The following is a 25,725-nucleotide window of genomic DNA, read 5'->3' as shown; positions in this document are numbered from 1 at the left end:
TGCCATTAAAGATTGTTTTTGTGCAGGAAGGTGTACCTTCCTTCACAAAAACAATCTCCACCATAACGCAGCAATCCTTGCACCAGGGTGCAAGGGTGGCTGCGTTGGCGCTCAGCAGCTAATTTAGCGCCGGTGCTGGGAGAACCACAGGGATCCACTGTATTCTTTTAAGTACGGCACATCCCTGCATTTTAGAAGTGACGCTGCACTGCGCTGCTAATTTTGGCACAGCAGCAGTGCTGTGCCACTTCTGGTAAATATGTCCCTTCCTACAGAAACTGTATGGAAGTTCAAAGAGAGCTTGCGCTTGTGAACAAGAAATAAGGGAGTCCAGATTAAGCAATTGGTTGACCCAGATTAAGCCTCTTGCTCTCCAGGTTTGCCAGTAAATAGGTCTATTCTTGTATGTATTTACTATGCCAAATGGTAGAATCTGAAAAACGTGTAAGTCAACGGGAGAATAAGAAGTAATGGAGGCTAATAATTTACCAGTGATTTCAAAAATTGGATTAGAAAACTTCTGAGGGTTCCGGATGAAAGACAAGTATTTGTCAATGGAAAGTGGTGAAAGTAAAACATGTTCTAAGTCAACCCATAATGGAGTGTACTGTAATGAAGATGTCATCCAAAGAACTGACTGTTTTAATAAAAATGCCTATAGTATTTCGAAAAATCAGTAACATTTACTCCCCCTTTATTTTTGGGACATTTTAGTTTTAGTAGAGAAATGCAAGACTTTTTATTATGCCAAAGAAAAGAAGTTAAGATGGAATACATTTTTGTGTAAGATTTGAGGTAAGTATTTAACCTCTTGGGTGCCTGGGACATAACAGTTACATTCGGGGCAGCACTGCTCGGTGCCCAGGATGTAACCATTACATCCTTGTATGGGCCCTCGGGGAAGTGCTAGCACTACCCTAGATGGCCTGGCATGCCCCTCCCATGGGCAGGGATAGAAGGGGAATCTCTTTCCCTTCCACCCCCGACTCCCCCAGTGACGTCTGATGACGTCAGCGTGAGATCGCAAGCTGACCTCATCAGAAGCCTCCCCCACTGCGCCGGAAGCTCAGCTTCCAGCGCGATCGGAGAGAAATCCGGTCGCGGGGCTGGGGTGGCACAGAGACATGAAAGTAAAGTAAAGGCCTTTCTTTTGATGCCTCTGTGAGCATTTCTGTAGCCAGACCGTGAAGCGATAAGGCTGCAGAAATGCCCACTAGACACCAGGGATGGTTTTTTTTTTTTTGTACTACTTATGTATGAGGGGAATCGTCCCTTTGGCAAAAGCCGCTCTCAAGGGGGGCAATATATTACTAGGCCTTTTCTGCCCCCCCCACCCCCTCCGGGAGCATATCAGCCTATTTTAATTAGGCCAATCCATTCCCGCCGGCAGAACCCATTAGACACCAGGGAGTTGTTTTTTTGTTTTTACTAAAATGAAGAAGGGGAGCAACCCCTTCAGCAAGGGTCGCTTCCCTGGGCTCAATTATTTATTAGGCCATTTGTGCCCCCTCGGGGGCAGATCGGCCTATTGTAATTAGGCCGATCTGCCGCAAGGGGGGGCCGAAGCCACTACATACCAGGGAGTTTTTTTTTTTTTATAGAATCGATGAAGGGGAGCGACCCCTTGAGCGAGGGTTGCTCATCCGGGGTGGCAATTATTTATTAGGCCAGATTGGCCTATTGTTATTAGGCCATATGCCCCCAGTGGGGGGAGCAAAAATCTCTAGATGCCAGGGATAAAAACATTTTTTGTTTGTTTACTTTTTCTACAGGGGGGGAGCTACTCCTTAGGGAAGGGTCGCTCCCCTGGGGGGGGGCAAATTGTCTTTAGGCCATTTCTGCCCCCCTTGGGGGCAGGTCAGCCTACATTTATTAGGCCAATCTGCCCCCATGGGGGGCAAAAACCACTAGACACCTGGGATTTTTTTTTTAGGCAATTACACGCAAGGGGAGCGACCCCTTAGACAAGGGTCACTCCCCTGGGGGTGCAAGTTTATTTTAGGCCATTTCTGCCCCCCTTTATTGGCTCTGGGAACCTAGGGTTCTTGATAAGCCTACAAGCCCTATATATCCCCGCAACCAGAAGAGTCCAGCAGATGTAACGGTATATTGCTTTTGAAAATCTCACATCGAGGAAAAAGTTAGAGTAATATGTGCTCAATTTCAATATTGTTTTATTTCAGCTTTTATTTTCTGTTAGTAGACCTTGTAGGATCTACACAAATGAATTCAGAATTTTGTCTTCTTTTCAGAAATGTTTAGCTGTCTCGGATCCGTTATTGGTTTCACACCCATTTCTGTCACTAACTGGAAGAAGGCTAAAAGCACAAAATATAGTAAAAATGTGGTATGTCCCAGTAAAATGTCAAAATTGTTTTTAAAAATGTGGTTTTTCGATTCAAGTCTGCCTGCTCCTGAAAGCTGGGAAGATAGTGATTTTAGCACTGCAGGGAAAAAAAACACAGGCCTTCTTCTGCAGCGTTTTTTCCCATTTGTTTTCAAAAAAACAAATTTTTAGCTGTATTTTGGCTAATTTTTAGGTGTCCTGCAGGGACACCCACAAACTCATGACACCTCTAGAATCCCTAGGATGTTGGAAAAAAGGGCTGTGAATTTGGCGTGGGTAGTTTATGTGGACAAAAAGGTATGAGGGCCTAAGTGCGAACTGCCCAAAATAGCCAAAAAAAGGCCTGACACCTGAGGGGGAAAAGGAATGGCAGCAAAAGGGTTAAAGGAATGTTAGACAATGTGAAAATAACAATAGGAATGAACATCATCTTGATAGTACCTAATCGACCCGACCAAGATAAATGTAGAGGATGCCATCTGCTAGTTCGAGAGGTAATCTTGGAGACACAAGCTTTAATATTAATATAGAAAGATGTAGTAAGAGATGGGGTAAATTGAAGGCCAAAATATTTAAGTTGTTTGGATTGCCATTTAAAGTTAAAGGAGTTGAAGTCTTGTTTGAAAGTGAATTTGTTCAAGGGTAAGATTTTGCATTTGCCATGATTTAATTTATATACAGATACGAAAGAATAGGAGGTGACTTCAGAGGCAAAAGCAGGGAGAGAGGTAAGTGTTTTTTAGATGAATAAAAAAATATCATCAGTGTGTGCAGCTAATTTAACCTGCTGAGTATTGTATGTGAATCCATGTCTGTTTATGTTTTGTCTGAGCTTAGACAGGAAAGGTTCTAGTGCTAAGTAAAAAACAAATGGTGAGAGGGGACAACCTTGTCAAACTTCCCTATCCAGGGTAAAGTATGAGGAGGTCAACCCATTAGCACATATGGCAGCCTGAGGAGAGGTGTATAAAAGGGAAATAAAGAGTATTAGTATAGGGCCAAAACCAAACTAGGAAAGGGTATGAAAAAGACATTTCCAATTCACTCAATCAAAATCCCGACTGCTCCTTTGTCAAGAGATCAGGAAGCAAAGGCTACAATCCACAAGATAATTCTTTAGAGACGATTTTATAATCCAAGTTAACAAGGGAAATAAGTCTGTAATTCCTACAAATATGTAGGTCCTTCCCTTCTTTTGGAATGTGAGATATAAGCTTGTCAAGGAAAGAGCCTGAAGAGCTAGAGGAATTGGTGAATGAATGAATAAAGGTGCATAATTTTAGAAGAAGTAATCTGGAAAAGAATAAGTAAAACTCAGCTGTAAATTCATCCGATACAGGAGCTTTAACCTTTTTTAAGAGAGAGAAGCGCATGATGGAGGTCTTATTGTGTAATATTGGTTTCTCAAGAAGGCAAATCTTTTCAGAATAATCTGGTTTCTGCAGACAGGATAACTATTGTAAAATGTCTGAATCTGAAGGATCCTGTTCAGGTGAGTATAACCGATTATAGAAAGGTTTGAACTAATTTTAAATGTCTGAATCCGCATGATATCATGTGTCAGTGTCGTCAATAATAGAATTGATAAGTAGTTTGGTATGTTTGATTTTAAGATAATTTGCCAGTAATTTCCAGGATTTATTTCGGCCTCCATAATATTTGGTACTAGATTTTAAGAGATGAGGATGCATTTTTAGTAGATATTTTATTGAAGAGTTTTGCATTGACAAGCTGCTGTAACGATTGCTGCGTCCAGGAGGCGTAGTATGTACTTTCAAGAAGCCTTATTTCCTCAACAATTTGTTTTAACTGTATCTGATAATTTATCATTTTCCTAGAGACATAGTTAATGACAAAATCCCTAGCTGAAGCCTTGAAAGCATCCCATATTTTTTTTAAAGGGAATGTCTTCTGTTTGTGTAGAAAATAGTCATGAAAGAAATAAGTAAATGAAGAAGTGGAAGTTGTGTCCAGTAATAAAGAATTGTTAAAGCTCATCATTTGGGAGAGATCTGTTTATAAAGAAGGTCAAGCTGTACACAAACTGGGGCTTGATCAGATATTGAAATAGCACCAATGTCAGCTGCGTGTAACGATTGAGTAATAGAATGAGGTATGAAAATGTAGTCAATCTGAGATTGAGCATGATAGACTGGAGAGAAATATGTATACTCCTCAAGTATGGGGTTGCACAAACACCAAGCGTCTGTGAGGTAACGCTGCTGAGTAGCATGGACAAATGCTTTTTGTAATTTATTGGGACTATAATGGGACGCGGAATGTCTGTCAATAAAAGGGTCAACAAAATTGTTTCAATGACCTGATAAAATAAAGTTATAATTGGGATATTGTATGTGTTTTTGAGAAATACTTGACCAGAATTGGCAATCCAGACTATTAGGACCATATATGTTAAAAGGTACAATTGGAATCTTATCAGTATACAACTTAAGCAATAACCATCTTCCCTCTTCGAGAAATCTGTTGAATATGTAAAGATTTATGATATAAAATAATGACACCATGCTATTTCTCAGAGAGAAAAATACTTCCCCCACCTTCCCTTTGAATAAGATCGTAGATTCACTATCTGTGAGATGGGTTTCCTGTAAGAAAGCAATGTGAACATTAAGTTTTGCAAGGTGAGTCAAGACTGTTTGACGTTCGATCAGAGAGTTTAAACCACAGACATTCCAAGATACCATTGTCAAAACCATTGGGAAGAAACAAGAAAACAAGTACAATCAGACATTTTGTGAAGAAAGTTCGAGAGGAACCAGATAATCAACAAGAAAAATAGTAATGGAAAAGAGAAGTGGTGATGCCAGAGGTACATAAAAATGGAAGTAGAGGAAAAGACAGAAGGGGTAAGACAAAGGAAAGGAGAAAATGGAAAAAAGGAGAGAAAATAAGACATAAGAAAAAATGAGATGGAGGAAGAGGATGACATGAGTAACAAAAAGGGAAACATGCCTATGAATATGTTGATGAGGGTTGGGGGAAGGAGCACATTAGAAAAGACGGCACATCCAAACTCCAGAGGAATAACAAGGCTCATAGAAGGTGGTATAACATGAAATGGAAATTGAGGATACTTATAAGGGGGCTACAGCACTTGTATGAGAAAAGAGTAAGGAGATAATTGGACGTAAATAACATCTAACAATATTATGTCTTAAAAAATAAAGACATGTGAAAAACTTCAGACGGTTTCAAAAGGCCTTTAAGAAGACAAGGCATTATCATAATATTTCTAATTAATCTATTTATTTCAAACATAAAGGATAGAAGATGAGGGACAGGGAACTCAGTCAGGTCAATAAGATGATGCAGCAGTGACCATAGTTTCTGCTCTGCATGTAGCAAGGAGGGCTTGGAGATGAGAAGGATCCTCAAATGTCATCGACTTGTTTTTGTAAGTGACTTTAAAAGGGCAGGGATGAAAAAGCCCAAAGTGTGCTCCAAGGGATCGAAGTGTAGGTCTCGCACCCAGGAAGGTCATCATCTAACCACTGTGCTCTTAGCATAATCCTGGGAGCAAAAAAGATCTTATGACCTGACCAGGAAATATGTTTGAGTTGCCTAGCAGCACTGATGACCTTTAGTAAGTCTGTGTATTCCAGGAAGTACAAAATAACTCTTCTAGGTTTCTGCTGGCACGTTGATTGTTAGGCGGCACGTCTGCAGGCAATTTAAAAACCTGAGGCAAAAACTTTTTGAAGAATGAAATTGGATTGGACCCTTCTGAGCCCTCAGGGAGGCCATATACATAAAAGCTGTTCCTTCTGTTGCAATGTTTAAGGTCTTCAACCTGCTTCTCTAAGAAGATGATCTGCATTTGCATAAAGTTCACTTTAATCAACGTTATGGTGAGGCCAGTTAGCTGTAGCTCTGCAATAGATATTCTCTCTTTTATATGTGACTACTGGTCAGCTAGGTTCACAGGGCTCTGATTTCCTCCAGCAGGTGCTCCAATGAGACATTGGGGATAGATTTTGTGGAAGAAGGTGGTTCCTTGGTAAGTCTTTTAATTGTCGATTCACCAGAGTTAGGTTGTGAAGGGTTGGTGAGACCAGTCAAGGAAGAAGAGGAAAAGAGACTCTTATTCAAAGAATGGTCTACCATGTTGAAGCAAGAGGAGAGTGTCGAGCTACGCTTGAGGAGTTTGCCAGTAGAAAGCTTGGAATGTTGCTTTAAAGTATTCAGTTTGCCCATAAACTGAGGACAGCAAAAGACATGTGAGGTGTAAAATATAATTCAGTATGCTGCAAAAAAAAGAGCTAATAAGGTTGTGGCACTTGAATGCCTCAAGGAACTGAAAAGGAGGCTGAAGAGGTATGAGTAAAAACCTCCATCAGTCAGCAGAATAATACCACTATATTAGATTAAGAATAAATGCTCACAGGCATTGAGCAGGTTTTCGCACTCATCTTTCAAAACAAAATGGCTGCAGCAATCGAGGCTGACGAGTGGTGTGACAAAAAATGAATAAATATGCCTACCCAAGTGTCGAGACAGGTATTTGCGGAATCTACATGAGTCCAGGAGCACTTACTCACAAGTAATAGCCAAGTTGTGTACAGGAAGCTCCTCCGCATCACCGTTCCTAGCACCTCACCTCAGAGCTTTAGCAGGAGGCACCATCTTGTCTGAGCACTCAGCCATGCCCCATCAATCATGTGGCTTTTGACCTACTTCAAACACCAATGGAAGTATATTAGGACAAAAGCATGGTTGTATGGTATGCTGGTAACAAAGACAGTGAATACATATGTGACCACGGTGAGAAACTACACATGAATTACTAATGAATGATTTAAAGTTACAGATATCCAGTGCCGGACTCGCCTATAGAGCATTCACGCAAAGCCCGAGAGGCTGATCTGAAAGGTCAGCACGTGGCCCAGTTTGTTGACTGTTGTAGGCCTGTTTTATGGTCGGCTGGGTCTGTGTTTACTGATAATATCCCTGATATTAAATTAAATATTGCCTGGAGCAATCGCATGTGCTTACAGTCGCCCACACCTTGAAAAATTCTTATACTGCATGTATTTACAACTTCAAAACTGTCCCAATTTGCAATTAATAGGTCACTTTTTTAGCTATCTAATTCACAAAAGCGGGCCACTTTTATTTTGGTGCCTGGGTCAATTTTTTGTCCCAGTCTGACGTGTAGATATCAACTTGTCACCTTGAATGCAACCAAAGCACTAAAATGTTAATATTTTTGAAGGTAGATCTTGAGGAAACTTCCTGATGGTTATTCTGCTGCTACATCAAAATGTAATTGTATTTCAGTTTAGAAGAAAAGCAAAGTTAAAAATTGCAATAGAGAGTGAAAATATATAGTGTCGGCAGATGCATTACAAGCAACATTTGAAGGAGAACCATCAATGTTCAAACTATATTTATACTAAAGCTCTCCTTCGCCTTCTGGATAGCAACACACCAGAAGCACAGGTTAAGACCAGCTGTGTGACTAGGTATGTGACAATATCCTGAGTCTTGATTTCTCTCACATGTTCCATCCCCCTTTCCCCAGTATAGCTCCACAATAGTATCGTTGAGTTGCCTTTGGTTTGGCAAAGGGTGGAAAATATCTTTGTTTTTATTGGGTCTGATTTCCAAATTAGCGCTTCCTGACAAGAGGTTGCTGCACTAGAATTGTTGAGAGCTTGCCCAAAGGAGAAAACAATTCTCTCACTTGTTCCATCCCCCTTTCCCCTGTATAGATCCACAATAGTATCGTTGAGTTGGCTTTGGTTTGGCAAAGGGTGGAAAATATCTTTGTTTTTATTGGGTCTGATTTCCAAATTAGCGCTTCCTGACAAGAGGTTGCTGCACTAGAATTGTCAAGAGCTTGCCCAAAGGAGAAAACAATTCAATTTAGACACATCTTCTAAGTCCTATTTCTTTAGCTAATGAGACACTCTCTGCAGTTATTGCTGAATGCCCGAGGTTCTGAATTGCACAGAGTAGTTAACATCAAATCTAAAGAAAATTATGAAATCACACTTTATCTATGTTTTTCTAAATTAATGGCTGGAGGTGTCTGTAGGTCAACAATATATCTGATGGTTTCTCTTTGCTGGACTACCCAATTGTTAGACCTGACAGCCTTGGGGTGGCCATGCCCCAACATTTTGCCAGCCTCCCTCCACTTTCCTGACACTGTTTTGCCGGTTTTAGGATTTTGTGCACTTTACCACTGCTAACCAGTACTAAATTGCATATGCCCTCTGCCTTACACATGGTAACATTGCTTCATACCCAATTGACATATTTAATTTACTTGTAAGTCCCTAGTAAAATGCACTCCATGTGCCCAGGCCCTGTAAATTAAATGCTACTAGTGGGCCTGCAGCACTGATTGTGCCACCCACATAAATAACCCCTTAACCATGTCTCTTGCCTGCCATTGCAAGGCATGTATGTGCAGTTTACTGCCACTTCGACTTGGCATTTAAAAGTACTTGCCAAGCCTTAAACTCCCTTTTTCAACATATAAGTCACCCCTAAGGTAGGCCTTAGGTAACACATAGGGCAGGGTGCTATGTAGGTAAAAGGCAGGACATATACATATGTGTTTACTTTTTGAGTGGTCGATTCTGATCAGAAAGGAGTAAAGAGGTCATATTTAGTATGACCAGAATGGCAATAGAAAATCTTGCTTATTAGTGAAGTTGGATTTTATATTAAAATTTTAGAAACGCACCTTTAGAAAGTGATGATTTCTCTGCACTTAAAAACCATCTGTGCCTTACAGCCTATCTCCAATCAATGTCTGGGCTGGGCTAGTTGATAGCTTCCTTGTGCATTCCACCCACACAAACACAGGACACTCAGTCACACCTGTACTCATCTGCACACTGAATGGGTCTTCCTTGGCTGGAAGGGTGGAGGGCCTGACACAACCATTTCATAGGCTAGTGGCCTGCCCTCAGGCAATGGACTGTCAAACCCCCTACTGGGACCCTGACAAACACGTCTGTACTGAAAGGGGAACTGGGAACTGGTGCACTTCAAAACCACTCTTTGAAGTCTCCCCCACTTCAAAGGCATTTTTGGGTATATAAACTGGGTACCTGACCCCACCAAATCAGACACTTCTGGATCTTAACCTGCAACATGTCAATAGGAGCTACCTGGCTGTACAAAGAACTCATCTGTACTGCTTTGCTGAGAAGGACTGCTGCCCTGCTTTTGCCCTGCTACCCTACTGGCCTCTGACTTTGCTAAGAAGTGCTCTCCAAGGACTTGGATTGAGCTTGCCTCCTGTTTTCTGAAGTCTCTGGCCAAAAAGACTTCATCTTTTCAGGAAACTCCTTGTGCACTGAAACCCGGCGCACAGCCTGCCGGAAACAATGCATAGCCTCCGTTGTGAATGAGAAATCGCCGCACATCCGAACCGGAATGACACAGCCCGACTTCCCGAGTGGAAATTCGACACAGTGCCTGTCTTGTGAGGGAAAATCCGACGCATCGCCTACGGAATCGACGCACAGCCAAAACAGAACAACGCAGCCGACTTACCGAGTGGAAATTCAACACAGCGCCTGCCTTGTGATGGAAAATTCGACACATCTCCTACCAGAGCGACACAATGCATGCCCCTTCTTCCAGCATGTCCAGGATTTCCCTGCATCATCCCTGGGCATGAAAAAGATCCCCACATCACAGTGAGGAACCAAGACTGCACGCCGAAAAACGATCAAGCCCTTAGCAGCGTGGAAAGAAATTACGCAACGTCTGTGCCACTTCGGAAAATCTGACGCACACCTAATTTTTCCACGCATCTTCTTCTCTGCGGTCTTCGTGCAACCAAGAGGCAACCATTGATTTCTAAGATTTAAGAATGTTTGAACTTGTAAAAGTGATATTTCAACTTGTGCTTATTGAATATTTGTCATTTTGACCTTATTTTATTCAGATAAATATTATCTATTTTTCTAATCATGTGTGGTGTATTTTTGTGGTGTTTTCATTGTGTTACTGTATCATTTCTTGCACAAATACTTTACACATTGCCTTCTAAGTTAAGCCTGACTGCTCAGTGTCAAGCTACCAGAGGGTGGCAGAGGATAGTTTGGATTGTGTGTGACTTACCTTGACTAGAATTGTGTTCCCCACTTGGACATGGATGTATACCTCTGCCAATTAGAGACCCCATTTCTAACACGGATCATGTACACATCAGTGTCCATGTAGGTGAAATTAACTGCATTATTAATATGTTTTGCCATCTTCAAGAAACGAGTCACTGTTTTGATACATTTGTAAGGTAAAAATACTCCAAAACTTGATTTAAAGGGAGTAAAGTGTAAAACAATCAAGCACAGATTAGGGGCAAACCACAGTAGCAAAAAGAAGTCACACAATTAGTCTAGTCGGATGAGAAAGCTACATGAAGAACTGTGAAGAACTGCTAAATAAAGCTGTACGGTTTCACCACTAACAAATATTTCACAACCAGTAAAGCAAGACCAGAGGGCTCCTTTGCAGGCCCAGTTCTAGTGGGTGGGCTAGGTGGGCCAGGCCTCTGAAGCATTACCTTTGGCCCTCCTAGTAATAGCAAAAGAGGCCACAGAGAAAACACCTGTTACGTGCTTCCTCCACGTCGGCAAATGTGATTTTTTTTGTTTCGCTTTTGTTTACTTTAATCATCAGTCAGGAGTCAACGAGAAATCACTAGAATACATTTTATAGTGCATTGTTTTAACAACAGCTGTTTTACTTGTGTACTGATAGGGAGAAAAATACCACCTTTAAATGATTTCCCTATTTTGCAACTGTCTGAGAGAAAAACCTGGGCATGCCTGTGAAAAGAAAACAGCCCGGAGGCGACCCTAGCTCAAGTCTGAGGCAATCTGTAGTGGGGAGGTGTGTGTTGGGGAAGAGGAGACAGGGGTTTACCTGCCAATAATGCAGCAGGTGGAGTGGCACCAGACCCCAGGTTCTAGGCTACCTCCAGAATTGTCGAAGGAGGAGGCTGGCCTGGTTTGTAGTGGGTACCTTGGGCACTTACACCTTATACCAGGTCCAGTTATCCCTTATTAGTGAAATGTAGTAGTGTTCTAGCAGGTTAGGCTGATAGAGGCAGCTATAGCAGAGCAGCTTAGGCTGAACTAGGAGACATGCAAAGCTCCTGCAATACCACTTATAGCTACACAGTACATATACACAAGTAAAGACAATACTCAGTGTTACCAAAAATAAAGGTAGTTTATTTGGATAACACAAGGCCAAAAATATCTTAGAGGCAATACTCCTTCTGGAGGTAAGAATTATACACAATAGATACACTATACACCAAAATAAGGTAAGTAAATAGACATAGGATAAAGCAAACAATAGGAAATGCTATTGAATGCAATGGTTGAAAATAGGTATAGGGGCAACAAAAACCATATACTAAGAAAATGGAATGCGAATCACGAATTCCCCCCTAGACAAGTGTAGTTTGTGGAGAATTGCTGGGAAAATAAGAATACAGCAAAGGTAAGTAAAATACCCCACCCCAGAGCCCAGGAAAGTAGGAGTAAAGCACTGCAAGTTTTCTTAGGACACGCTACAAGTTGTGATTAGAGTTATTGCAAGAACCAGGCAAGACTGCAAACAAAAAATGGTGGATTCTTGGACCTGAAGACCTGCAAAGGAAGAAGCCCAAGTCCAGAAGTCGGAAGAAGTTCCAGGAAGGACAGGAGCCCCTACCAACCCAGAAGAGGGTGCAAAAGAAGAGTCCTCGGTTGGACGAAGACTGCAGAAATGCACCCAAGGAAGATGTCAGAAGATGTCAGCGGGTTCCTGCATGATGCAATGGATGCCCTACAAAGAGATGTTGGATGCAGGTGAGTTTTGACACTGGATTCATCCAACAAGCCTTGGTTCCGGCAAAGTTGCGTTGTGCATCAAAGTTGTGCTGTCTGGACCCAGGAGGGATCTGGGGGCCTCAACTCTGTGTGAGGAGGAAGAGGGGGCTCTCAGCACTTCAGAGAGCCCTCAGTCGACTAGACAGCACCCACGGAAGTCCCAGGACACGGGTAATAAATGAGGTCCCATGCCGCCGGAGGTCAACTCAGTGAGCTGAGCATCACAGGATAGAGTGCTGGGGACTTGGTCCAGGCTGTGCATGAAGGGATTTTGCAAATAGTGCACAGAGGCCTCTGGAGGTGAAGAATACATGGTGCACAGGGGTACTGTCGTACTCGAGGAAGGCAAGCTCTTACCTCCTTCAAATTGGGACAGCCAGACCTTAGGACAGTCTGTGTCAAAGTGGTCCACCACCTGTGTTCCAAGGAGCATGCTCGTCACCAAGATAGGAGTCCAAGAGAACCGGTTGTCGACTTACAAGGTACTGCGTGAGCAGGGAAGTGACTCCGTCACTCCACGGGAGATTTCTTCGGTCCTTCTGGTGCAGGGTGAAGACAGAGAGTCCCCAGAGCGTGCACGCCGTGGATACTGTTGCAGTTGCTAGCTGGAGCTGAAGTGGCAGAAGAAAAGTAGCCCTTCTGGATACTTTGTTGCTTTTACAGCGGTTCCTGGAGCAGTCTGTGGTCGATCCGAGGTCAGAGCATGAAGTAGTAGTTACAGAGGATTCCTGCTGGAAACTTGCACGTAGAATCTGAAGAGAAACTCACAGGAGAGACCCTAAATAACACTGAGTTGGGGATTGGCTATCTTATCAGGCAAGGACCTATCAGGAGGGATCTCTGACGTCACCTGCTGGCAATGGCCACTCAGAGGCCTCCAGAGTGTCCCCACACCCTGGACAATAAGATCGCTGAGGTATGGGACATACAGGAGGAGCTCTGGGCACCACCCCTGGGGTGGTGATGGACAGGGGAGTGGTCTCTCCCCTTTACTTTGTCCAGTTTCACACCCGAGCAGGGACTGGAGGTCCCTGAACCAGTGTAGACTGGCTTATGCAAGGAGGACACCATCTGTGCCCTTCAAAGCATTTCCAGAGGCTGGGGGAGGCTACCCCTCCTCAGCCTGTAACACCTATTTCCAAAGGGAGAGGGTGTAACACTGTGCTCCCAAAGGAAATGCTTTGTTCTGCCTTCCTAGGACTGAGCTGCTCAGACCCCATGAGGGCAGAGCCCTGTCTGTGAGGTGGCAGCAGCTGTAGCTGCATTGCAAGCCTCAGAGAGCTGGTTTGGCAGAACTGGGGGTCCATGGTGGAACCCCAGGATGCATGGAATTGGCTCCCCAATACCAAATTTGGAATGATCTTAGACACCTTACATGGCCATATTCGGAGTTACCATTGTGAAGCTACATATAGGTATGAACCTATATGTAGTGCATGAATGTAATGGTGTTGCCGCACTCAGAAAGTCCTGGGAATTGGCCCTGAAACTATGTAGGGGCACCTTTGCTAGTGCAAGGGTGCCCTCACACTTAGTAACTTTGCACCTAGCCTTCATTAAATGAAGGTTAGACATATAGGTGACTTATAAGTTACTTAAGCGCAGTGAAAATGGCTGTGAAATAATGTGTGCACTATTTCACGCAGGCTGCAGTGGCAGTCCTGTGAAAGGGTTTGTCTGAGCTCCTTATGGGTGGCAAAAGAAATGCTGCAGCCCATAAAGATCTCCTGGAACCCCAATGCCCTGGGTAACCAGTGATACAGGCAAAAACATACAGACATACAGGTAAAAATGGGGGTAACATGCAAAGTAAGATGGTACTTTCCTACACAATGTCCAACCCAAACGCACCCTTGGCCCATCCAGATATAAATTCCTGGAACTGGGCCTGCTCCTTCGATTTAGTTCTGAAAAGATGAGTGGTATTTTCAATAGAAGAGCGATGGGTTAGTGAGAAGCAGAGATTTCTTATATTTCCAACTCACCACCATAAATGACTGTCTACAGTTCGGGTCCCCTGTGCAGAAGTTGTTTTTCTTTTCACAGAAATAGAAAACGTATAGAACTGTGACCTATATTTCCTGTAACAGTTTTGTATTTATATTTGCGCGTAAACTTGTTTTTGGTGCGGATAAAATGTCCGACGTCACTGGAACTTTATGTTCATGTTTTTAAAGACTTGTGTGTTTAACTTGCAATGTCCACTTCTCCACAGACTGCCGCCACTTCAGCCATCTATTGCAGTGACACGCCTCCTCGCATGCACCCTGCCACTGAGGAGTTCTCTCTACTTGTTACCTTGAGAAGGTTAGTCCTTGAGACGTCTCTGTGCCTCCTCCGCCATTAATCCTGCAGGATTTGGATTTAGTGATTAGTTAAATCTCTCGTGACATAACCCGCGCAACAATAAGGATAATCGCCCAGAAGCCCTGTTCCTGCCACCGCCCTGCCCACCTCTGCGCGAGAAGTCTTAAGTACTATCGGCTTTTACTTGCAGCACCGTCTGAAAGCACGACACTGTTTTTTTTTTTCTATAAACAACGGAATTAGAGCCCAGTCTTTGCAGATACCACTGCAGCACTCATGCCAATTACGCTTCAATTGGAATCCTAATTAAATCTCAATGACATAAGGGGCGGGGCCTCTATAACCCTCTGCGCGTGGGCATAATTGGCAAGAGCCTGCGGCTACTAATGCTGAGAGCAGCTCCCATTCACAGTACTGCAGATGCAGAGCGTAGAATCGGCATTTTTTCCATAAGTGCAGGTTATGTAGGTCAGGCCTAAAACATGAACCTTTGGCAAAGGGACATCACTGTAATCAGGGAAGGATGCGCTGCCCTGTCAGTTCCAATATTTGTGTCACAGTTCAGTGAATCTCACCGGTGTCGGATAACCAAATGCCTCGGCGCAGATAAATGTTTTTAAAGCCACCCAGACTTCACTTATCCTGCTACCAGTGGAATGACTGGATAGGAGCAGAGGCTTTGGCTGTGAGGGTTCATGTTAGACTTTTCATCCTTGGTGTGGTCTCCCTTAACTTTTTGCCTCTGTTTCCCAGGTTGTTGATGTGTGCTGGACTCTGTTTTTGCTGTTTTTGTTACTCTGGGCACTTTACCACTGCTAACCAGTGCTAAAATGCAAGTGCTCCTATACAAAATGTGTATGTAATTTGTTCATCCATGATTGGCATATTTGATTTACTGGTAAGTCCCTAGTACAGTGCACTAGAGGTGTCCAGTGCCTGTAAATCAAATGTTACTAGTGGGGCTGCAGCACTTGTTGTGCCACCCACATTAGTAGCATGGCTCAGACCTGCCACTGCAGTGTCTGTGTGTGCAGTTTTAAACTGTAAATTCGACTTGGCAAGTGTACCCACTTGCCAGGCCTAAACCTTCCCTTTTCTTACATGTAAGGCACCCCTAAGGTAGGCCCTAGGTAGCCCCAAGGGCAGGGTGCAGTGGATGGTTAAGGTAGGACATATATGCCCTCATTACAACCCTGGCGGTCGGTGTTAAAGTGGCGGTAATACCGCCAACAGGCCAGCAGTAAATAAAATGGGATCACGACCATGGCGGCAACCACCAACACAGACAGCCACTTTAACACTCCAACGGCCACGGCAGTAGCAACAAACACTGCTGCGGTAACCGCCAACAGACAAGCGGAAGACTATGTACCTCCCACACTATTACAAGGCACCAATCCGCCAACCTTTCCGGGGCGGTACCAACGCCATCAAAAGCATGGCGGACACAGAACGGAAACCACTCACCTTTCGAAACCCAAGGAAGAACTAGGATGCCATGGAGCCCGAATTGCAGATCCTACCCATGTTGCTATAACTATTAATACACCACGAAGTGGAAAGAAGTCGGCGGTGACGACGGTGAGTACTGCACCTAGCACACAGGGGAGAGGAGGAGAGAAAAGAGAGTGACACACACACACGTGACACGCAACACCCCCACCCCCCATCCACAACAACATACACACACACATATCCAATAATATCACAGATACACCCAGTCAACCCCTGGAAGAATGCAAGGACCAAACAAAATGAGTTTAACTAGTGTAATATTGGAACAATCGGATACATCAAGAGAACAGCAAATAATCAGCATAAACAAATATTTACAGCAAGTACACAAGTCTGTACACTGTCCCATGAAATGTCAGTGGACCAGTGGTCCCAAAAAGCATGGGTGAAGCCCACACATGACACCTGCCTCAAAACGGAGAGAACACTGCAGGGGCATCAGGTAAAAAAAAAAAACAGGCACCTCAGGGGGAAGGGGAGGGGGAACCTCAGCCGGATGATGGTACAATGCCACTGCTCCTCGAGTGGGCTCCATGCCCACTGCTTGGTCCTGGGGAGTGCAAAGCCACAGTCTCTCAAGTGGGTTCACTGCCCACTGCTTGGTACTGGGGAGTGCAAAGCCACAGTCTCTCAAGTGGGTTCACTGCCCGCTGCTTTGTCCTGGGGAGTGCAAAGCCACAGTCTCTCAAGTGGTGGTTTGCCCACGTGCTCTGGAGGATGCTTTGTGCCCAGAGTGCTTCATCCTGCCAAGGACTGGGTGAGTGGATTCCTTTCTCCACTGGTTCTGGAGGGGGCTTTGTGCCCAGAGTGCTTCATCCTGCCAAGGACTGGGTGAGTGGATGCATTTCTCCACTGGTTCTGGAGGGGACTTTGGGCCCAGAGTGCTTCATCCTGCCAAGTACTGGTGAGTGGATGCATTTCTCCTCTGGTTCTGGAGGAGGCTTTGTGCCCAGTGATAGTGCACCGGGGGTGTGGCAGTTGACATCCTCTCGCCTGGATGTCTTAGCCACGCAATGTACCTGGAACAGGTAGCATGTTACTCCATGGAGGCAGAGCCACGCTCCATCCTGCGGCGACTTAGGCTGCCAATTGCTGGTTCGTGTCCGTGCTGGAGGTGGTGTCTCATGTGGCATGTCCAGGGTCCAGGACGTCACCTGCAGATTCTGACGGCTGCCCACTGGGGATGGGGCTGACGTCCAACAGAGTGGCATTGGCTGTGCACGTGGCGGTGCTGATGATGGTGCAGGTGGTGGTGGCAGTGGTTGCGGCGGAGATGCTGCCAGTGCTGGCCGTGGTGCAAGTGACTGTTGTGGTGGATGGAGACATCATCCCGTCTCTGGCAGCCTCGGCTGCAGACAGACATTGTGGCAGTGGCGGTGAAGGTGGCGGTGCAGGTGGCGGTCGGAGCGGCGGTGGTGACTGTGGTGCATGTGGCTGCCATCCCTGATGATATAGTGGTCACCAGCCCCTCACCAGGAGACATCGTGCCCTGAGGTGACGTGCCCTTTGGCTTGTGGCCCTTCCCCATCTTGACAGCCGCTGCAGGGACCTTGGCACTGTCCACTCGGTGTTTGGGCAAGGCCTTGCTGGGTGGGTGGTGTGACTGTCCCCTGCTGAAAGCCAGACCCTTTTTGACCTTTGCAGGTGGTGGAATAGGGTGGTCCTTCTTTTCTGTCGGTGGCACACTGGCAGCTCTGAAGCGTGCCCCCTTAGATCGTACTGGACTAGCAGGAACCACAGCGGATGCAGATTTGGTGGGTGAGGAGCTGGGCTTGGATCTAGACATCCTGGGCCTAGGGGAAGGACGGGGGGAGGTGTAGTGAGGTGGTTAATGTTAGCTAGGAAATGTTTTTTAGACACACTGGGATGGGAAGATAGAGGGGGTGTGGGAGTGGAGGAAGAGGTAGTGGTTGTAGGAGGTGTACGTCTGCTGAGTTTGGGTGAAGGTGCATGGGCTGGAGGCTGTTGTGAGGTGGATGGCCGTTGAGTGGGTGTGTGCCTGCGTTTGTGTACTTTGAGAGGAGGGCTCACAGACACACTGGGAGAGGACACAGGGGACGTGTGAATGGTAGTGGGGTGGTGATTGCACGTGAGCGGTGTGTAGTGATGGGCGTGCTGGTGATGGAGGCAGTGGCTGATGATGTAGTGCATGCAGGTGTGACTGGAGACCAGACTGGGAGGGAAGTGGAGGAGGGGGACACAGTGGAGGAAGTGAATGTTTGTATGTGTGCATGGGTGTGGTACTTGTGTGAGTGCCTGTGGGATGTGTGGTACTTATGTTTTCCTGAGCCACTTTTGTGTGTTGATGTGTGTGCATGCTGGTCTGATGATATGCTTGGGATAGGCTGAGGTAGAGGAGATTGGGTCTGGGTAGTGGAAGTTGGAGGGGGGAGGCTGGACACAGGGACAATGGCTGCCATCAGTGCTGAGGCCAGAGCCTGAAATGCTCTCTGTTGGGCCGACACGCCGAATAAATGTCCTCCAGGTATGCATTTGTTTGCTGCAAATGCCTCTCGACACCCTGGATGGCATTCAGAATGGTTGACTGCCCAACAGTGAGGGATCTCAGGAGGTCAATAGCTTCCTCACTGAGGGCAGCAGGGATGACTGGGGCAGGGACTGAGGTGCCTGGGGCGAAGGAGATGCCCACCCTCCTGGGTGAGCGGGCACGGGAAACACGCTGAGGGGCTGCTGGGAGGGCAGTGCTGGGGGGGTGGCGGCTGTACCTGTAATTGGGGTGGGCACAGATGTGTCCGCCGCCTGGGAGCTTCCATCAGAGGAGGAGTTGCTGTCGCTGGTATCCCCTCCTGTCCCCGTCGTGGAGCTTCCCTCGCCCTCTACCCAATGGTGCCTTCACCCTCCATGGATTCACCCTCCTGGGCCATGTGGGATGCAGCTCCATCCGTCGCCGGTGCCTCTGCTCCTCCGCCAGATGATGCTAATGCACACAAGGACAGGGTGACAAAACAAGAAGGGGGGAAAGACAGAGAACAGACATGGTCAATGCCAGCAACACCACTACCGTTGGCGGACACAACACACAGGGAGCAGCCCTATATACTGGGCCATGCACTGGCAGTTAGTAGGAAATTCACCAGGCCATGGGGTGCAATGCCTAACACCATTTGCTGAACACCTGGAACCCACAGGAGCCTGCCCAGTTGTAGATGCCCACTAAAAATATTGGGGTTGGAGTGCCTCAGAGCCTGCCCAACACGGGACCTACCCTGCCATGTTCGCCCTGGCCAAGGGAAACCCAAAGCCCACATCCCCCACCCAGACACTTCGTTAAGCGTACAGAGTCAGCTTTATGACACTGTACTCACCCCCTTGTGGCTGCTGTGATGGCCTCAAGCGCCCATTCAACTCCAGATAGGCCACACCCAGGATGCGGAACATCAGGGCGGTCATGGTGCGACAGGCACCCCTTCCACGTTGGGAGGCCAGCCCCAGCTGGGCCTCCAGCGTCTTCTGGCTCCAGCGGCGCAGGTCCTCCCATCTCTTGCGGCAGTGGGTGCTCAGTCTATGATAGACCCACAGGGTCTGCACTTCCTTGGCGATGGCACACCAAATACTCTTCTTATGGTGGGCGCTGACCTAGAGGAAAGGTACAGTAGGAAAGGACATTACTCACCCGTCCGGACCGCCAGACTAATTGCCCACCAGTTCCCAACCATGCCCTGACGCACATACAAAGACCATTCTCACATGCAGCCCTCAGCCCCCCACCACATGTATCTTCCATCCACACCACTCCAAACAGGCAGGGCCCACGCATCATGCTCACAGTGTACTCACCTGTTTGTCTGGAGGACCTTAGAGTAGCATGTACTGGGGAGGACCCCAACCACCAATGTGTCCAACTCCTCCGTGGTGAAGGCAGGGGCCCTTTTCCTAGACACTCGAGCCATTGTTGCTTCCAGACTGAGGTCACAGCAGCACTTGCAGTGTAGGTCCTCTCCTGTTGAATGTCAAGTATCAAGTGAGTGAACAGATAGAAAATGGCGGTCACGTCTATGGCGGTGCGTACTGTCACCGCCAGCGTACATCACCATTGGCTCCTGGAACCCATAGGGCCCAATGATAACCAATGCTGAATTACGTGGCGGTCTTCGACCGCCTACAGCGACGCTGCACAACACCAGCGCAGTTACCTCATTTCCCCTTGTCCCTCCTCACAAGTCAGGCAGCCTCCATTTCAGGGGGGCACATGGCCTGGCACCTAACTGCGTCACAGCACAATTTGGCACATATACAGACTAACTACGCCACACACGGATTTACTCACATTACTGCAAACACACTTGTGCAACCTATGTGGTACATGACCCTCTGCTCACCGTTCTCCTCCGTAGGCCACATCCGCTGGGGCAGATGATGAGATGGCGGCATCCTCCGGTGTACAGACCCCTGGTGGACCTGTCGACAATGGAAGACAGACACATCATAATCACCTACAGACTTGATCGTGCCACAATCCAATACCTGTGTGCCCAATTGGAGCCAGACCTGATGTCAGCTATCCGCCATCCCACAGGAATCCCTCCTCTAGTGCAGGTCTTGTCAGTGCTCCATTTCCTGGCAAGTGGCTCCTTTCAAACTACAGTGGCCATTGCATCAGGGATGTCTCAGCCAATGTTTTCTAGCGTGTTGACCAGAGTGTTGTCTGCCCTGCTGAAACACATGTGCAGCTACATCGTGTTCCCCCAGGTGGAGGATTTGCCCACAGTGAAGGCTGATTTTTATGCCATGGGACATTTCCCCAACATCATTGGTGCCACTGATGGTATACATGTGGCATTTGTCCCGTCCCCGCAGAAATGAACAAGTGTACAGAAATAGAAAAAGTTACCTTTTTATGAATGTGCAGATGGTGTGTTTGGCGGACCAGTACAACTCCCATGTGAATGCCAAGTATCCTGGCTCTGTGCATGACGCCTACATTTTGAGGAATAGCAGTATCCCTTAGGTGACGGGATTGAGAGAACCACGGCACATCCAATTATTCAAAATATTGTCCTTTATTCTTCTTTAGTATATCCATTGAACAAAAAATCCGCTACAATGTTCCATGTACAAACAGCCGACACGTGTTTCGTCGTAACAATGACTTTTTCAAGGCTTGTTGATATATTATATGGTATTCAAACTGTGCCAAATCATGTCCATATTGTGGTATTCAAAGTGGTAATTCTTTTCCCATATAAGGGTATGTTGTGTTGAATTCTGGGGTATACCTTAGGACTATATCAAAGGTCGTACCTGGACCATGATAAGTCCAACCATAGAGTCGTCTGTGTGAGCTCGTATATACCTCCGAGTACGTATAGATCCCTTATGTGATGGGCCAACTCCAGAGGCACCGGGTGTGGCTAATAGGTGAGCCCAAGGTCCTCACACAGTATGAGTAGGTGTCTGGGAATGGGGTAGTCCCTAAGGGTTAGTGTGTGTCTAACAGTTATCCCTCGACATTTGCAGGTGACTCTGGCTACCCCAACATCTCATGGCTACTGACCCCAGAGAGGAATGACAGGACAAGGGCAGAGGACCGCTACAATGAGGCACATGGGTGAACTAGGCGTATTATTGGGAGGACGTTCGGCCTCCTGAAGGCCAGATTCCAGTGCCTCCATCTAACAGATGGCTCCCTATACTTCTCACCGAAGAAGGTGTGCCAGATAATCGTGGCATGCTGCATGTTGCACAACCTGCCATTGCGACACCAGGTGCCTTTTCTGCAGGAGGATGAGCCTGGTGATGGTCTTGTGGCAGCGATGGAGCCTGTGGACAGTGATGAAGAGGAGGCAGTGGAAGAAGATATTGACAACCGAACGAACATCATCATGCAGTATTTCCAGTGACACACAGGTAAGAGACTGTAACTGCTCCTCACATTTCTGAATACTGTAGGACATTGTAAAAGTCACCCTCTTAACTTCTGTCTATGGACACTGACAGTTCACTTTGGATTTAAATTTTTCAGATCTGGGTACCTCATTCTGCCTTCTGATATATGTACTGCTGCTCAACAACTGTCATACATTGGTATGATCATATTAACATTTACATTGCTATTTGTTGCTGATGTTGTAATAATACATTTGAGAAAGATCAGACCGCCTCCAGATTGGTTTGTGACTGAAGGGTGTTTATTTAGGGAATAATGAGTATAGGGGTATGTGGAAGGGGCTGGGGTGATGGTGGAGGAAGGTCCATAGTAGAGTCCAGTCTCTTGGTATCACAGGTGCATAGTCCAATGGGGCATAGGAAGGGGAATAATGGCAGTTCAAGGTGGACAGGGTAACTGAGTGGGACAGAAGGGTGACAATCAGGAGAGTCCTATTTCCTGGCGGGGGTCTTGGCAATATACTCTGTCTTCTGCCTGGATAGCAGGGATCATTTGTGGGGTGGTTCTCCTTCTGCAGGGGGTGGGGTGCTGCTGGCCTGTTGTTCCTGTGGCAGGGCCTACTGTCCACAAGCGCTGGAGGAGGTGGAGGGCTGTTCCTCGATTTGGCTAGTGTCGGGGGCCCTTTGTTGTGCCACTGCCCCCCTCATGGTCTTGCCTATGTCAGCCAGCACCCCTGCTATGGTGACCAGGATGGTGTATATGTTGGTTAGGTCCTCCCTGATCCCCATGTATTGTCCCTCCTGCAGCCGCTGGGTCTCCTGAATCCTGGCCAGTACCGTGCCCATGGTCTCCTGGGAATTATGGTATGCTCCCATGATGATTGATAGTGTCTCGTGGAGGGTCAGATCCCTTGGCCTGTCCTCCCCCTGTCGCACAGCAGTTCTCCCAGCTTCCCTGTGGTCCGGTGCCTCTGTCCCCTGAACAGTGTGCAGACTGCCACTGACCCCAGGTCCCTGATTGTCCTGAGTTAGTGGGTTTGCCTGGGGGTCTGTAGTGGTGGACACACTGCTGATTGATGTGTCCTGGGGACAGTGGCATGGGCCCGCTGGGTGTGGCTGTGGTGGTGTTTCCTGAGGGGGGAGGTTCTGTGGTGGGTTGGGACTCTGGCAGGGAAACCGACTGTCCAGAGGTCCCTGATGGGCAAGGCTGGTCATCTTGATCCAGGCAAGCAGAGATGCTGTCATCACTGTGGGCCTCTTCTGTGGGGGAACTGGATATGGCTGGCACCTCCTCTCCGATGACATTGGGTAGGGGTCCTGTTGGGGTGTAAATGCATTTTTAATTTATCTGTGTGTGCCATCTTCTGCAATGGGTTTGTTTCCCTCCATTACTGTGCTTGCACTATTGCCTTGGCCCTTGTGTGAGTGGTGATTGTGTGCCCTGGGTGAGTCTCTCTATTGGGGATGAGTGTCCATGCATGTCTGTGATGGGTGTCCATGCATTGTTGTTGCATGCAGTGCTTGCTTGTGGGAGTGGTGGGTTGTGATGGTGGGGTGTGTGGGAGATGGTGGAGTCATGGGAGTTAGGGTGAGGGTGGGAGTATATGATGGCATGCAGGTAGGGTGGGGGGATATAGAAGTAAAGATTTGCCTTACCAGAGTCCAGTCCTCCTGCTACTCCAGCGAGGCCCTCAGGATGCATGATCGCCAAGACTTTCTCCTCCCATGTTGTTAGTTGTGGGGGAGGAGGTGGGGGTCCACCGCCAGTCCTCTGTACAGCTATTGATGTCTTGCCGCTGTGGAATGCACCTTCCCACGTAGCTCGTTCCACCTCTTTCTGATGTCATCCCTTGTTCTTGGATGCTGTCCCACTGCGTTGACCCTGTCATCAATTCTCCGCCATACCTCCGTCTTCCTTGCAATGGAGGTCTGCTGCACCTGTGATCCGAACAGCTGTGGCTCTTCCCGGATTATTTCCTCCCACATGAACATGAGCTCCTCCTCAGAAAACCTGGGGTGTCTTTGAGGTGCCATGATGTGGTGTGAGTGATGTGTGAGGTGATGGTTGATGTGATGTGTGGGGTGATGTGTTGGGGTGAGTGGTGTGAGGTGTGTGGATGGTGTATGAGTGATGGTGTTGTATGCCTCTCGATGCTGGTCTGGTCTTTGCTTTTCTCTTTCTGCTTCTTCCAAATTTTTAGCTGTAAGGGGTCGTGGGTAATGTGGGTGTGTGTTTTATAGTGTTGTGAGTGTGTGGGTGTGTGTATGTGTGTCAGATGTGTGTATTTTGAATTGTCCAATGCAGTTGTGTTTTATATGTGTGTGTGCATTTTGAGCACAGTGGTGTGTACCGCCAATGGTTTACCACGGTTGTAAGACCGCTGCATTGATTCGTGGGTCGTGATACTGTGGGGTTATTCCTGTTGGCGTAACGGTCTGGGTTTTGCTATCGCCAGTTTATCACTGACCTTTGGTGTTGTGGACTTATGTGGGTGTCTGTATAGTGGCGGAATTCTCAGTGTGGGTCATAATACCTGTTGCAGATTTCCACCGCAGACACGGTATGCTGGTGGCTGTCATCAGGGCAGTAAGCGGGATTTACCGCCAGGGTTGTAATGAGGGTCATAGTAATGTTTTAAATGGCCTGACAGTGAAATGCTGCTAAATTCGTTGTTCACTGTTGCAAGGCCTGTCCCTCTCATAGGTTAACATGGGGGCTACCTTTAAATATGATTAAAGAGTAGATTCCCTTTCTGAGTGGATAGACATGTGGTGTTTGGGTCTCTGAGCTCACAATTTAAAAATACATCTTTTAGTAAAGTTGATATTAAGATTGTGTGTTCGAAAATGCCACTTTTAGAAAGTGAGCATTTTCTTGCTTAAACGATTTCTGTGACTCTGCCTGTTTGTGGATTTCCTATCTGGGTCAGTTTGACAGTTGGGCTGGTTGCACCTCTCACTAGACAGTGACACAAAGGGAGCTGAGGTGTAGTCTGCATTTCCTGATGAGCCATCTGTGCTAGGAGGGAGGGTAAGAGTGGTCACTCACACCTGAAAGGGCTGTGCCTGCCCTCACACAATGCAGTCTCCGATCCCCTGGTGTGTGTCTGGGGCCTGGCCTGGGCAAGGTAGGATTTCACAAACAAGAGAGACTTTTCTTTGAAGTAAGCATACTTCAAAGGGCAAAGTGGGTATAAGAAGGGCACCCAAAACCACAGTCTTTAGAACACTTCTGGAAACCAAGAGTAACCTCTACCTGGAGAAGAGCTGAGGACGAAGAGCTGCCCTGCCTGTGACTGTGCTTTGTGGAGCTATACTCCAGTTGCTGCTTCTGCCTGTGCTAGAGGACAATGACTGGACTTTGTGTTGCCTTCCTTCTTGTGAAGAACTGTCCAAGGACTTGATTTGGAGCTTGCCTCCTGTTGTTTAAAGTCTCAGGGACAGCAAAGACTTCTCTCTGCCAGCACCTGGAGCCTCTGCTGAGACTCCTACTATGCCAAGTGGTGCCCATCCAGTTCCTGGGACCCTGAAAGGAGAAGCTGGCAGGCCAAGAGTGAGGAATCCATGCACCGACCGCTGTGCGGGGAAAAGATCGACGTGACTCCGATCTGAGGCTGAAAAATCGACACGCCACCGTCTTCGTGGCTGAAAATCGATGCTCGCCTGCAATGCGACCAGAAGATCGACGCCCCCGGCTGGAGAAGTGACACGCAGCATCGCTGACGGAGGCTGATGAGATCGCAACCCGTGCTGCGTGGTTTTGGGATCATCGTGCGGCAGGATTTCCTACGCATGCATCGCTGGATGTGTAAAAAACAATCCAAGGCCTGCACGAACCAG

This window comes from Pleurodeles waltl, chromosome 2_2 (genome assembly GCF_031143425.1).
Source record: "Pleurodeles waltl isolate 20211129_DDA chromosome 2_2, aPleWal1.hap1.20221129, whole genome shotgun sequence".
NCBI classification, from domain to species: domain Eukaryota; kingdom Metazoa; phylum Chordata; class Amphibia; order Caudata; family Salamandridae; genus Pleurodeles; species Pleurodeles waltl.
Note: the sequence above shows the minus strand (reverse complement) of the source record.